This window comes from Artemia sp. Qi Xiang Cuo, unplaced genomic scaffold (assembly GCF_049724085.1).
Source record: "Artemia sp. Qi Xiang Cuo unplaced genomic scaffold, ASM4972408v1 HiC_scaffold_22, whole genome shotgun sequence".
In the NCBI taxonomy this organism is placed as follows: domain Eukaryota; kingdom Metazoa; phylum Arthropoda; class Branchiopoda; order Anostraca; family Artemiidae; genus Artemia; species Artemia sp. Qi Xiang Cuo.
In genome coordinates, this window is record NW_028297431.1 from 5,773,524 (window position 1) to 5,789,700 (window position 16,177).

Sequence of the window (16,177 nt, forward strand, 5' to 3'; positions counted from 1 at the left end):
TAGGAAACTGATGCGAGAATGCAAGAAAGTTTAGTCCATTTGTTCCAGAACGAATTCTGTGATAAATTTTTAGAAAAGTACTTATTGGGAAAGGGGGAAAGAGTAGGATTTTTCTTATTAAACATAATATCTGATAGTCTCCATCGGTAATCAGTATAGATTCAGTCATTGACTAGTTAACACAAGAGAATTATATCGTACTTTTTGGATATTTTAACTTGGATACTTGGTAAATTTTCCATTGGCTGTTTTCAGCTCTACCTTTTTTTATCCCGCTCACTGTCTTCAGTCGCTGCTAGACATTCATACACACAAGGTGTGCGGACGTATTGAGAGACAGATTTTGCTTTTTTTTCATTTTGTCATTTGCCGAAGCTATGCAAGTGGGAAACCGGGCGTTTGTTCAATTTCAATATTACATGCTGTGGCCTTGCAAAATTACGAGGGTGATACCTGTCAAAGATGATGGAAGTAATTATGAAGTTTGCTGTTACGGAACTGACGAAATTAAAATAGCAACGTCCGAGAATATATGGACTTACGCGGAGAAATATGAAGAAGCGCTGAGAGATGGCAGAAGAAATGTTCAGAGAGCGATAAGGCTGTGTACGGAGGACTCGGAAGGTATAGCAGGGGATTTATCTGAGTCGGTTAACTTGATGCGGTCAGAAATTGTTAACCTTCGTGACGGCATACAGGATGAAATTCGTAGGAGAGTAGAAGAGCAGTGCAGATGATTAGGGAGTTCTTCAGTGACACAGATTAAGTCAGATTTTCTTGATACTGTTACGCAATCTGTCTATGAGGCGATCGATCTGCAATTCAAGGGTAAATTTGAACTGCTTGAGAAATCACTTGGCAATTTTCGGGCAAGAATTGTTCAAAATAGCGCAAAGCTCCAAAAGCTTGAAACTAAGCTGGATGATATAAACCAGTCTTCTCTTCTGACTAAGGTCATTGTATCTGGGATAGACTCTTCCGCGCGTGATTTGCCTCACCTTGATGAGAAAGTATTAGCTCGACTTAACAGTGAAATGGGACTCAATCTTGATAAATCCATTGTCAAGGGTGCAAGGCGTTTGGGAGGTGCCTCGGAAATAAAAACTCCGATTGAACTTACATTTTTACTGAGGCATCTGCAGTTGAGATCCTGCGCAATCGCAAGAATTTGAAAGGTTTCCGAATCTATGTAAATGAGGGTCTAACCAGGGAAAGGCAAGAAATCTACAAGCTTGCGCGCAATAAGTTTGAATTGAAAAATGTATGGGCTTTACGAGGTGTTGTTTATGTCAAGTGCTGTTCGCAAATCATTCCGTGTAAAACAATTTCCGACGTAGTTCAGATTCGCAATATGTCATATAAACCTGTCGTCTAAACTAAGAAGCTGTGGATTTTTCTTTTCTGTTTTTGTTTTATGGATTGTTTTCAGTGTTTTCTTGATTCTCGTTTGAAATTAGATGTTATTCTAAATTCAGCTACCGGAAGTGATAAAGATATGCCTTATGTAAATAATCTACCTAAATGTGATTATTCTTCAGGCGAGTTTCTATCGGATAAAACAAAAAGTTGTAATTTTCCGATCCAATCGTTACATGTAAATGCCCAGGGGCTACAAAGTGCATTCAATGAACTGAAGCTTTTGCTTGCATCTAGTCCTACTGACATTGTTGGAGTTTGCGAAACTTTTCTGTCTCCTCATACACCCCTTACAATGTTAGATGTGCCTGGGATGAAGTGTATTTCACGTACAACGTGTCAGAATGCGAGAGGAGGTCAGATGCTGTATATTCGTGATGACTGGTCTTTTAGTATTCTCAGTGATTTGTCTGTATTTGATGAAGGGTTCTGTGAGACTATTTTTGTTGAAGTTGTACCTTTGGGCTGTAATCCATTTATTTTCGGGTCCGTTTATTGATCTCCGTCGGGTAATCGAAAAATATTTTTTGAAGTTTATTGGGGTGTATGTGCGGGGTCAACTCTGTTTTATTATCAACTCTGTTAATAATTTCTGTTCTTTTTGCCACCACCTATCCCTCCGCTGCCACCACTTATTGGGGTGTATATGCGGGGTCACCACTTTTAAAGGCAGAAATGGCGCAAAAAAGTTTGCGCCAACACCTCCCCCCGTAAGATAAATGACCGCCCACGCGCTACCGTGGTCCACCCTTACAACATAAACACTTAACTTCAACTTTACAAAATCTATTTGCCTTCTCTCTTCCACCGCTTGGCTCTGGTTCGGTCATCCTCGACACGTCCCTACTGTAGGACCACCATGGTCTACATCGTATAGTATCCGCCTTAAGTATTGCAAGTTGAAGTCTTCAAGATTCATAGATAATGATTGTGCGTAGCACAATCAAAACAAAAAAATTTCTCGCTCTCGCGAATTTACATTTGAGAGGAGCAGAGAATCAGTTTCTGGCACATGTGATGATGCCAGCCATCGTGAAAAATTCGCTGCACTAGCCTCTTAATTTCCATCTTTGGAAACAACCCCACATCTCAATTAAAAAGTAAATTGCCCCTTGGCATAATTTCAAATAGTCTAAGGCCGAAAATACACAGGCCAGTGAAAACGATAAGGGTTCAGGAAAATGAAGTAAAAATCTGAGCGAACCATGAATCGCTTTTTTCTGGTTTCCCTCCCCTGGGATAATTAACTGAAGAATATACGTTGATGCTAATTGAAAATGAAACTTAGATACCTCTCCCACTGAATACAATTTGCTGGAATTAATTGTCGGTTCCCATGAAGAATAACAACTATGATTAGGGTTACTGGACAAAGGTTTGGGTGAAGTTTGAAGTGACTGAGAGAGAGTATCCCCCAAGGACTCCAGATCAGAAAGGCAAAATCTCGGTAAAGGGATCATAACTTGTCCACCAGTTGTGCATTGAGGAAAATCGCTACCTTTTGCCACTTCCCGCAGGGGATCTTCCCCAAGGGATTCCTCCCCCACATAAAGGAACAAACCCTCTTTTGAGTTGATCAGACCAATATCAGATTCATTCCCACGTTTTTCCATCCGACTCGAAAGTTCATATCTCACAACGTTCCCCCAACCTGTTGCAGGTCATTCATCTCTATTATGTACCCATCTTGTTTTATTCCCCATGGACATTGGACCTCTTTTTCCCCCTGATTGTTTATGTTTTCAAGGCATAGACCATCCGATATTTTTTTATTTTTAACCACTGCAGGCTGAATCTCCAAATTTTGTCTCTTCTTTACATTCCTCTTTTCGTCTCTATTTTTCTCAGTTCTGTCATTCGTGCAAAATAATAAAGCATCGTTATATCTGATTTGAACTCCAGTGTCCACTATCTTTGACTGCATTACTTTATTGTAGCTCCGTTTAATATCTCTTTTCTCTATTTTAGTCTTCTTTATTGTTACCGCCGAAACAAATAGTTCGTTATCAAATGGGAATTGAACTCCGACATTTGGTTTTTCATATTCTACTAAAATTTCTCGAACTTTCTGAGGAAAAGCGCGTACAATAAATTTTGTCTCCTTATTCTCCGGTACAATCAGCGTTTCACTCTGACCTGTACTTGTTAGCGTCTCATATTCATTAAAAGTCTTCTCAAGTTTTCTATTTTATGCAAAGATATCTCCAAAGTCTCCTCCTAGTAAAACATCCACTGCTAGCATAGGTACTAACCCTACTTTTATCGTTTTTCTCTGGACCGTACCGTCCTTTTTGCAATTTCTATTCTTACCCAAGCAGACGGGCATTGGTGCTTATCTCCATAATAATATAATGTTGTAATATTATTTTTATGGTCTATTTCCGTCTTTTTAATTAGGTCCATTCGCACAAAAGTTTGCTCACTCCCTGGGTCAATTACGATTTCGGTGAATTTTCCGTTTAATTTTCCTTCTATTTTATGTGATTTCACAAACTCGTCAATATTTCCTTGATTATGTGCTATAGCCCAATTCGATCTTTTAAAGGTTACTTTCTTTTCTTTATTATGGCAAATTTTAGAAAAAGGCTCCGAGACATCAATTTTTACCAGATTATCATCATTTTGACTATTAGGCATTTCTTTTTTCCGATAGGGCGGCGCAGCCTCCCCATTTGTTTTATGGGCCGGTCCACCTCCCCCCGTAGTTAGTGAAGTTGTATATTTTCTCGTAAAAGTGTTTAATGTTTGGTAATTTTCATTTTCTTGCGATTGATTCTTAGACAAATTATTATGGCTATCTGACAGCCTAGAAGTTAGTTGTGATAAAATCTCACTTTTGGAATTAGACCTATCATGGTTCTTTTAAAGTCCTGGTGATATCTTTCTTCTTTCTCTCTAGCTATTTTATCATTCTGCTTTTTTCGTCCCCTGGCTATTCTATCAGCCTCTTCCTTTCGTTCTCTGGCTATTTTATCAGCCTCTTCCTTTCGTTCTCTGGCTATTCTATCAGCCTCTTCCTTTCGTTCTCTGGCTTTTCTATCAGCCTCTTCCTTTCGTTCTCTGGGTTTTCTATCAGCCTCTTCCTTTCGTTCTCTGTCTACCCTTTCTTTCTCTCTTTCTTGTCTATCTTTCTCTCTTTCTTGTATATCTTTCTCTCTTTCTTTCTCTCTTTCTCTTCTATCTTTTTTAATTTTGTCCATACGGGCCGGATGAAGTATTTCATTGGCTTGCCTATCTTTTTCAATTTGATCTATTTTTTCTTGTCTATCTTTCTCTCTTTGTTCCCTTTCTTTTCTATCTCTTTCGACTTCTTCTCTATCTTTCTCCTCCTTTCGTTCTCTGGCTATCCTATCAGCCTGCATTTTTTTCTTATATTCTCTGAATTGTCTCTCTAAGGCCTTCATCTTAGCCTTTCGTTCTATTTTCCTACTCTTTCTCTGGGCTTCTCTCGCCCTTCTCGATATTGAGTAAATCTCATCTCTGTCCGACATAATTTCAGAATTTCTTTAACTGAAATTACCTCTTCAGTCTAAATGAAAATTCTTTTATCAATGTACTTCCGGTCTCTTGCGAAAAATTGTTTTGACACGCAGCAATTTTAGCCTTATATTTTTGAATACTAATTAGTTGCGTGATATATTGATTCGTAAATTTTCCAATTATGATCTCACAAGGCATAGCCCATAATAGATCTTCATAATTGTATTATTTGATTCAGTATTTCTTTCTTTTCTCTTTATATGTAGCCACAATAGGCTACTATCACTATGTAGGCTAACTCGACTAGTCTCTTCGAAACCGTAGAATTCTTTTATTATCAACTCTGTTAATAATTCCTGTTCTTGCTGCCACCACTTATCCCTCCGCTGCCACCACTTATCGGGGTGTATATGCGGGGTCACCACTTTTAAAGGCAAAAATGGCGCAAAAAAGTTTGCTATGCCACTTACTCGAAGGGGAGAACCCCTTGTCGGCCCAAATGTTAGTGTGGTTCCCGCGCTTACCCCAACGGTTCTGCAAATATCGGGTTTGGTACTACCCTATTTACAGTACACCCTGTCCCAGGGTATGATAACGCGATCGAGTGGTCAAATGGCCACTTTTTAAAGCCAAATGTACCCGCCTTGGGTTACGGCTAACAATCTCTACTCTCTCCTTGGAGGTAACAACCCTCCCTGTCAATATAATAATGACGGTACCTCGTAGCTCTATTCCTACCCTGCCTGGGTTACGGAAAATAGTACACAGTTTGTAGAAAATACCTTACTTGTATTCTTCCAAAAGGGTCACAAATACCACGAAAATATATATATCCCCGACTGGGGTCAAAAACGCAGACTAAAACATAATAATAATTTGTACAGCACTGTTTGTATGGGTGGACCGTCGCTTGGCCCAGCCAATCAGCTACCTCCTCATTCAAACCCAATTTTACCTCTTAGATTTATCTTTCAATGACTCCCAAACCAGGAAGTATAAATAAACTTGCTTCACAGCTTACCTATTGCAAAACCACTATCGCTTAGTAACGGGAATTTAACCTGTCTTTTGAAATTATACTATAAGCAAATATAATTAAAGAAACGAAAATAGGTCATTTATCAGAAAGGAAAAGAAACAAGGGTGGAACCCCAACAAAGTTTTTGAACCGCTGTTGAAAAATCTGGAAGCGTTGAATAAACCGGTTATTATTTCAGGTGATTTTAATTTTGATCTTTTGAATCTCGATGTTGGAAATAATAAGGAGTTTTTAACTCTGATGTTGTGTTCTAGTTTTCTTCCAAGTATTTCTCTGCCGACAAGAGTTACAGCTAACACAGCTACATTATTAGATAATATATTTTTCTCTCCTGTTGTATTTGATGCTAAAAAATCGTCAGTAATTTTGTCTGATATGTCAGATCATTTTCCGGTGAGTGTTCTTTTAAATTTATAATAGTAATAAACAACATCGAGATTCAACAATGGATTATTCAAAAAGCGATATGCATGGATTGGTTGTAAAGTTTTACGTCAGTTAATTGGTGACCATGATTGGAGTTCGGTTTATGGCTCAGATGACGCAAATGCTGCGTTTTCAGATTGTATTGATCAAATGATGCGACTGCGGGATCGGGCTTCTTCAACACGAGTTTCGCATGGAAAGTTTGTGCAGAGATTTGACCCATGGAATACTGAAAGTATTTTGATATCGTTGAAACATAAAAATAGAAAATTTAAGAATTATTTAAATTTACAGACACCTGAGTCGTTTGTAGGATTAAGAGTTTATAGGAATAAGCTAAATTAAATTATAAAACATGAGAAGAGAAAAAATTATAAATAGAAAATTTTTGGAGTATAAATTGGATATGAGAAAAACATGGCAATTGATAAATGAAAAGATATGTCCTCATAGTCGTAAGAATACTAGTGTCAATTGCCTTGTTTTAAATGGCGAAAATGTTACAGAGCCCAATGAAATTTTAAATGCTTTTGGAGATCATTTTAGTAATATTGGTTCTAGACTTGCTTTGACTATGAATATGCAACTGAATTCCCCTTCTGTTCCAGTTAATGAGCAACATGTAGAAAATTCGTTTTCTTTTTCTGAGATTAAGCCTCATGAGATTGAAAAAGTTATTCTGAAGCATAAACGGAGTTTTTCTAAGGAAGAATTTGGATTTTCTGCTCAAACCGTAAAGCAAATTTCGTCAAGCATTTCACCTTTGTTGGCACATATTTTTAATCTATCACTTATGCATGGGGTTTTTCCTGAGCTTTAAAAAAAAGCAAATGTTATAGCATTACCTAAAGCTGGGAGTTCAACTGACCCTTCAGATTATAGATGCATTTCTCTACTTTCGGTTTTCAACAACATTTTGGAAAAACTTGCAAATTGTCAATTACAAAAATATTTATTTGATAGTAAGATTTTACACACGTCTCAATATGGTTTTATAAAAGGAAAGTCAACTGAATTGACAATTCATGAGCTTTTACTAAATATTAATGATTCACTAGATGATGTTCAACACGCTTTGGCGAATTTTCTTGATGTCGCAAAGGCGTTTGACACCGTAAATCATTCGCTGCTTCTTTTTAAACTAAAGGCTTATGGGTTTTCAACACAAGCTGTTAAATTTTTTTCATCTTACCTTTCTGGGAGACGACTATATTGTGTTGATAAATCTCATGATCTCCGTTCCGAAACTTTTCCAATTAATTACGGAGTGCATCAGGGCTCTGTCCTTGGGCCTATTCTATTTATTCTTTTTATAAATGATTTGCCAGAACTTTTGCCTCTTTGTAAAATTATAATGTTTGCTGATGATGTAGTAATTTTTGCTTCTCACCGGGACCTATCTATTCTTTTCCAGAACCTCAAAAGTACGTTACTAACCGTATCTGATTTGTATTCAAGGAATTTACTAGCACTTAATGAAAATGTTATTTTCGCGAACTGGATCAGTAGTGTCAGATACCTTCTCTCTTTTCTTGAATGGTCTTGAATTAAGACGGGTAGATCAGTTCAAATATCTTGGGATTATTTTAGATGAAAATTTGTCGTTTCATAAATATGTAAAAACACTGTCGTTAAAAATTCCCCGAAATATTGGCATGCTAACTCGTCTTCGTCATTTCTTTCTTAAAGCTATTCTAAAATCTAATCATTATTCTTTCGTCCACCCATATTTTCTTTATTGCATTCCGGTTTGGGCATCTACCTTTTCGTCTGTTTTCAAATCTCTCCAAATACTTCAAAATAAAGCAATGAGGATTCTTTTTAATGTTGATTGCGGAACTTCAGTTAGACACCTATATGGCACTCCAGGAATTTTCTCCTTGGACCAACTTCATTTAATTTCTATCTCTAGTATTTGCCACGATTATCAATGTAGTAATTTACCTGTAAATTTCCCCGGCATTTTTCCAACTAATTCTCAATTTCATAATTATCTTACTACGCATCGTTCAGAATTTTCGTGCGAAATTCGGCCGACATCGAGAGCGGGATTCAGCATCTGTCACACTGGCCCAAAAATCTGGAACTCAATTCCAGCATCAGTTCGAGAATGCAGTAACAAGCGACATTTTCTAAGACTGGTGAAGAAATATTGCATGACGTGCTAAGCATTTTGTTCAGTAGGGTTTTCTTTTTCGTTGTTGTAAAATGTAGCTAGAAAATGACTGTATTTTCGTTGGCAATATTTTTAGCGCTAAAGTATGCCACAAGGCATGTGCGCTGTTTTGTGACATTTATTTATGTACGTGTTATAAATAAAAATATTCTACTCTACCCTACTCTAAATATCTCTAATGTGGATTGGTCTCCCACTTGGCTGGTCAATATTTATAGCATTTGTTGCTATTTCATCAACCTGAGGATTACCACTTATACCAGAGTGGCTAGGAATATACTGAAGATAAGTTCTTATGCCACTTGAAACAAGTTTATCTATAATACTAAACCAATTATAAGTGTCAATATCCAGCTTACACTGAGGAGCTGAAGACAGCAACTCAAGGGTTTATTTTCCATAAGGTGTTCTAATGCCATGGTTATGGCATTTAACTCTGTAGACATTATATATACATTATTATACAATCTCTCACCCATTGCAATTTTCAGGTGAGGAAGGAATGCACCACTTGCTACCTTCTCATCCATTTTGGACCCATCAACAAATATTTGGAAATGGTTTTTATAAGTAATTGTATTAAGTTCAGCAAATTTTTTCTGCATAAAAGCAATGGGGATTAAATGTTTATTCGACTTTGAGAAATCACTATTTATTATTGGAATTAGCAGCGTAAATGGAGGGGAATGGGTGAAAACATGAGCTCGTGACTGGGCGGGGACATTGACAGTCGTCTGAATATTGGTATGCTCTTCTACAATCTCTGTTTATATGGCTGGATTTCTAAGCCACTTGTGTAGGGCGTGTGAGCTATTTGCTTAAATTTTTTTGAGATATTTAATAAAGAGAAAGCTATATCTCTCCCTTATTGTTGTTAATCCACTCTCCAGAAGCAGAAACTTGATGATTGTGGGTTTCCTAAGACCAAATATGAGAACTATTATATCGTTTTGTATTGTTTCAATTTTTTGCATCTGGGTCTTTGCACATGCAGCATAGACGATGAGCCCATAGCCAATATGGGGTCTTATATATGTATAAAACTGGAGTAAGGTTTTCTCCTTACAACACCAGGGTGTAGAAAGAAGTTTTTTTAGTATAATTGTTTTTCTATAGTATTTTTTATTGTGTTTGAAATGAGGAGGTGGAAATTAAGTTTTTGGTCAAGCATGAGACCTAGGTAATTAATATGATTATCTTCTGGAATATTTTTTCTATTTAGAGTTAATCTTACATTAAAATTATTTCGCTTTCGGTGAAATTGGATTATTTTTTACTTGGTAGGTGCAATGGGTAAATCTGAATGTTGAGAGAATTTTTTCAAATTGGAAAAGTGACTTTTGCAGCGTTGACTGTGCAATCTCAAAGGTGTTTCCAGATGACCATAGTACCAGATCATCAGCATATTGTAGATTCGTGTGGGGGAGATTCATGTCCCAGAGATACAGGGCAAAAAGGAGGCAGCTGAGGACTGCTCCCTGAGGAAGGCCTTTGGTTATTGTCTTTTGGGGTGAAGAGGCTGAACCTACACAAACAATGAAACTTCGCAATTCTATGAAAGATTTTACAAACAAAAAATTAAACAAGAAAAACGGGTTTTAATTTGTATAATGCAGTGAAAATAAATAAAATATACACTTAATTAAACAAAAATACTCCGAATATTTCGGCCCCACATCCGGGAGCCTTTCTCAGCGGAAAAAAATTAAACAAAACAAAAAAAAGATTCTTTTTGAAAAACCTTAACTTAACATCAACATAAACACATACTAAACAAACAAAAGAAAAATATAAATAAATAGGAAAACAAAACTCACATATTAAATAAACACTTCCATTCACTGGCGTTATAACAAAATCGAATGTTTATATTTATTGACCCACGCCCTCTCTCGGTATATAAATGGAAATCTATCAAAAAATGAAAATATATTTATACTTAAACTAAAACATTAAAGGTCAGCTAACCCCCGGCCCATAACCCCTACTTAGATCTCACAAGTTCATCACCCAATGTTTGAATTATAAATTGAACGGATTCGTTTGCTTGCAAGCTTAGCTGCAGTTTGTTTACCTTTCCCAGCATTTAACCCAGTCTGACCTTTGTCCGCAAGGTCATCTTTCGTTTCAGAACTATTATTAAAATCAGTACTGGTTGAAAATCTTACCTGCTTTTTAATTAAACTATTAAAAACCGAATTGATCCTAAAATCCCCTTCATCTCTATTTATACTAATTCCCCCATATATTATCTTTTTTATTTCTATAATTTCCCTGAAGCTTTGTAAAAGTTGTAGAGACGTATCTACTATTTTTGTTTGATCAAATAAAATACTGTGATGAGGAAAATTATAAAAATGTTCTGCAACAGCTGACTCAAACGTTTCCGGTGTTTTGTTTTGATTTAGAGAGCAATCTATGGCATTCTTTTGTTGCTGTAGCCTATTTTCTAAAATCTGTTGTGTTCTTCCCACATAAAATTTACCACAAGAGCATGGAATTTTGTATACTCCCTTTTGCAAATTTCTCGGCACCTTGTCTTTCCCTGTATTTAACAAAGAGCTTATAGTTTGTCCTGATTTAAATGCTGTCTTTATATTATGTTTTTTTTTAATTCTCTTCTTTATTTTTGTAACAATTTTGGGATAAAAGGCAAAGTTATGTAATTTGTTTCTTGATTTGACCTATCTTCTTCTAATATTTTTGGTTCCGTCAACTTTTTTTCCTTTTTTCAATTATTTGAGAAATCATATTTTCCGGATAGCCATTACCTACTAGAATATCATTAATAAAAATTAGTTCATTGCTTATGTATTCTGGTGATGCTAATTTTAATACCCTATCAACTAAAGAAATAACCACACCCCTTTTTACCTGGATCGGATGATTTGATGCGAAAGACAAGTAACGATTGTTATTAGTCGGTTTACGGTAAATTGAAAACGCTAGTTCGTTATTATTTCTATGGATCAAAATATCTAGAAACGGTAACTTATTCTCTGTTTCCTTTTCAATTGTAAAAATTAATTCTCCTCCCAGATTATTTAAATGTTCCAAAAACCTTCAATTCGTGATTCCCCGTAATTCCAAATAGCTAAAATATCATCCATATATCTGCCCCAAAATTTAGGTTTCAAAAAATATGTTTCTATAGCTAAATTTTCTACATACTCTACATAAATATTTGCTAACAACGGACTTCAAGGCCCTCCCATTGCCAATCCCCTAATTTGATGGTAAAAATTATCTCTAAACGTGAAGTAGTTAGTATAACTGCTAGTTATTTTGACTAAATATAATATAGTTTCCAGTTCGATTCCCGAAGATAATTCTTCTATCTCATTTTTACTTTCCTCAAGTTTTTTGGATAAAATACTAAACGATTTATCAAAAGGAATATACGTATACATTGATTTTATATCAAAACTGAAAAATCTATATTCTTCTGATATTTCTACACTTATAAGTTTATCTTTTATGAATTCCAAGTTTTTTATATACGAATCTTGGAGATATAATAAAGGTTTAAGTGTCATTGCTGCCCATTTCTCGATTTAAGGTTTTTAGTTAAGGTCAAGGTTTTAAGCTAAGGTTAAGTTAAGTTAAGGTTTTTCAAAAAGAATCTTTTTTTTGTTTTGTTTAATTTTTTTCCGCTGAGAAAGGCTCTCGGATGTGGGGCCGAAATATTCGGAGTATTTTTGTTTAATTAAGTGTTTATTTTATTTATTTTCACTGCATTATATAAATTAAAACCCCTTTTTCTTGTTTAATTTTTTGTTTGTAAATGGAAAAGCAGCGTGGTCTAAGAAATTATTTATGAAAGATTTTATAAAAGATACTAGCTTGGGGGGTAGTCCAAGGTTTGCAAGTTTAATTACAAGGATTTGGTGGTTCACATTGTCGTATGCCCCTTCAAAATCTAGGAAAGCTGCAACTAGGACATTATTTTTATAGAATGATTCATTTATTGCATTTGTTTACAATATGAAAGCATCTTTTGAGGAATGATGTTTCCTGAAGCCAGTTTAAGTGTGAGGGATCATATTATCGTTTTGAACAAACCAGAGGAGTCGGTAATAAATCATTTTCACTATTAATTTCCCCACCACAGGAGTAATCATTATGGACCTATAAGACTCAGTGTTATTTTTGGGTTTATTTTTATTTAGGATTGGTAAGAGGGACGAACATTTCCAGATATTGGGGAACATAGATGAAGCCCAAGCATGATTATAACAATTTAGAAGTTCCTGTTTGTGTGAAGGGGTGATATTCTTTATCCATGTAGGGTGTATATTGTCATAGCTGCCGCTAGTCTTGGTCCTAATATGATGTATTGGATTGTTCATTTCCTGGATTTAAAATGGGCTGGTTATATACTCGGTTCCTGGGCGAGGTTGGTAACTTGGGTTCATAGGAGTTGGGGGTATTTTGCTACAATTGTTTGATGTTAGCTTACTAACAAAAAGAGTGGCAAATAGCTTAGCTTTTTCATTATCATTGTCATAATTGGTATTATATGTATAAGCTCATACAGGAGTGGGTTGGGGGAAGTTTTTTTTCCCACAGATGTGGCTTATGACTATGTATAATTGGCTCATGTGTTTCTCTGGAGAGATTATTTGCAAAATTATTCCAGTAGTTATATTTAGCATTTATTATGGTCCTTTTTAGATTAGATTCTGCTTGTAATTTTTTGAAATATGTATTAGGTGATGGTTTTTTTAAGAATGTTCTCCTAGCTGTCTTTTTTGTTCTCCATTTATTTTGGCATTCATTTGTCCACGATTTTCTTGGGAATATGTTTAGGGAAGGTTTTCCTGGGTGTTGTCCTGGGGATAGAATGATTAGCTGTATTTATTAGTAAAGATGCCAAAACTTCAGCATGTGTGTCAGCTGTTGCGTTTGAAATGCATGAATTTTGGGTGAAACTTGTAATTTCATCATTTATCTTATTCTGGAGCATAGGCCAATTTGCTTTAGTGTTGACATATTTTGAGGTATGTGATAAGGTTTCAGCAGGTTCGTTTAGGGAGCAAACTATGGCAAAGTGGTCAGTACATAGACTATCAATTTTATTTATATAAAGTTTTATTCAAAATATTTAAAGACACAATTTGTAGGTCAGTTGTAGAGAAACTGCCACTTTTGGGTTGAAATATGTATTCAGGTTTGGAGGGGTAGCAACAGCTAATTCATTATTATTTGAAGTCATATGCTCAATGAACTTACCAGCTTTATTTGCTGGGTTATTCCCCCACAAAAGGCTGTGTTCATTAAAGTCTCCACAAATAATAATATTTTTCAACATATTAGAATTATTTATATAGCTGAAGAAATCCATTGCATCTGTAGTCTGGCCATTAGGGTTATAAAAGCTTATTATGTAAGTTTTTGTATTATTCAGCCAAACACTGATACCAATTGCACCAACATCATTTAGAAAATCTGGAAAGTTGATGCCACAGAATTTTGTATTATTATTAACTATTAAAGCTACTCCACCTCCTTCTTTCTCTGATGATCTATCCTTTCTCAGGATAGTGTATTTCAGAGACTTAATTTGTTGATTTTGGGCTATATGAGTTTCCTGGAGGCAAGCAATATTGATGGAATTATTATTGATAAAAGATATTAGTTCATTTAACTTATTTTCTGTAAGTGATCTTACGTTCCACTGGAGTATTGATATGTGTTGTGTTGTTGTTTTATTTTTCATATAGCTGTGTATCAGTGTTCAGCTTTGTTAATAGTAGAGCAAGATCTTTTTTTGCTTGAATGAGAATATGACTAGGGATGTAGATTTTTGCCAATTCAGCAATAATTTTTTGTTTTCTGTTGTTGTTGTCTATTCATGGCCTGAACTGCATTGCAGTTTAGTATGAATAAGGATATAATTGGGGTTTGCATGTTTGGCTGTGCATCCAGTTTGTCAGTTAAGGGATTGATTCCTAGTATTGTTTCTGGTTTGTTTCTTGTTGGGAGGGGGTGCCAGGCCGACCTCATCTCACTAGGCAAGGATGCTTGTTGGCTCGGTGATTCTTTCTGATAGTGATGTGAGCTGGGGGGCTTAAAGGATGGTGTTTTGTAAGGAATGCTTGATGCATTGGGAGTGTTTGACTTGGGAGTTTTATTTAATTTCAATATGGGTTTTATTTGTTGTGATTGGGCAGTATTTGCTTCCATAGCTGCAAAAGTGTATTGAATGGCCTTGTCTTTTTCTATTTGAAGTTTTAGTGCTCTTTTCTTATATGCAGGGGATTGTGATTTATTGTTGGATTTATATGGGCCTTTACGATTGATACATGTAGGCTGAGTGTCGTTGTAAGTTGTCAATTCCTTAGGCTGGGAGCCTTTACAATTACTACAAGCTAGGAGAATTTTATTGCATTTATTTGTTGTGTGTCCCAGTTTCAGACACTTCTGACACTGGATAGGCTTTGGCTTTTATTCCTTGTGCGGAATAAGCGCTGCCTAAGTATAGAACGATGTGGGCACTATGTGTTGTTTTTTGTTTTCTCCATACCCGGGCACTTCGTATCGAAGGAGTTGTCGTAGAAAGTTCGGAAAGGGCTCATTCAATTGTAAATTGGAGTGGCTAGTGCCCTTTTTAATAGTCGAAAGTGATTGGAGGGTAACTAGCCCCCCCCGCCCGTCAGTCCCCCAAACATATCCAATCAAAATTTTGAGATAAACTTTATAAAACCGTATATGCCCCTGGGGGCATATAAGGTTTTTATAGAAGGCGTTGTCGTAGAAACTTCAAAAAAGGCTCATTCGATTGGAAATTCAAAGGGCTAGTGCCCTTTTTAATAGTCGAAAGTGAGTGGAGGGCACCTGGTCCCCCCACGCCCATCATTCCCCCAAACAGATCCAATCAAAGTTTTGAGATAGCCATTTTTTCAGCGTAGATGATTTCCAGATATAAAATATCTTTTTGAGGAGGACACTCCCCCAAAACCCTCGGGGCAAGGATTTTAAGTTATGCCCTGGGAGCTTATAAGGTTTTTATAGAAAGTGCTGTCGTAGAAACTTCAAAAAAGGCTCATTGGATTGGAAATTCAAACGGCTAGTGCCCGTTTTTATAGTCGAAAGTGATTGGAGGGCAACTACCCCCCCCCGGTGCCCATCATTCCCTCACACACATCCAATCAAAATTTTCATATAGCTTTTTTGTTCTGCTTAGTTTATTTCCAGATATAAAATATCTTTTTGAGGAGGACAATCCCCTACAACCCACGGGGCAGGGGTTGTAAGTTATGTCCTGGGGCATATAAGGTTTTTATAGAAGGGTTGTCGTAGAATATTCCAAAAAGACTCATTCGATTGGAAATTCAAAGGGCTAGTACCCTTTTCAACAGTGATTCGAGTGATGATCGAAAGTGATTGGAGGGCAACTAACCACCCCAACTATAACGAACGATGTGGGCACAATGTGTTTTTTTCTCCATACCCGGGCACTTCATATCGAAGAAGTTGTCGTAGAAACTTCGAAAAGGGCTCATTTGATTAGAAATTGGAGTGTCTAGGGCCCTTTTTAATAAACTAAAGTGATTGAAGGGCAACTATCCCCCCCCTCCCACCCCCACGCCCATCATTTCCCCAAAAACATCCAATCAAAATTTTGAGATAGCCATTTT

At 36.3% G+C, this 16,177-nt stretch overlaps 1 protein-coding gene across 1 annotated transcript in view; it reads left to right on the forward strand.

Moving 5' to 3' along the window:
* LOC148939089 (DNA mismatch repair protein Msh6-like) overlaps window positions 1–16,177 on the forward strand; it is a 113,068-nt gene that overhangs the window by 60,251 nt on the left and 36,640 nt on the right. The gene's annotated exons all lie outside the window — the stretch shown is intronic.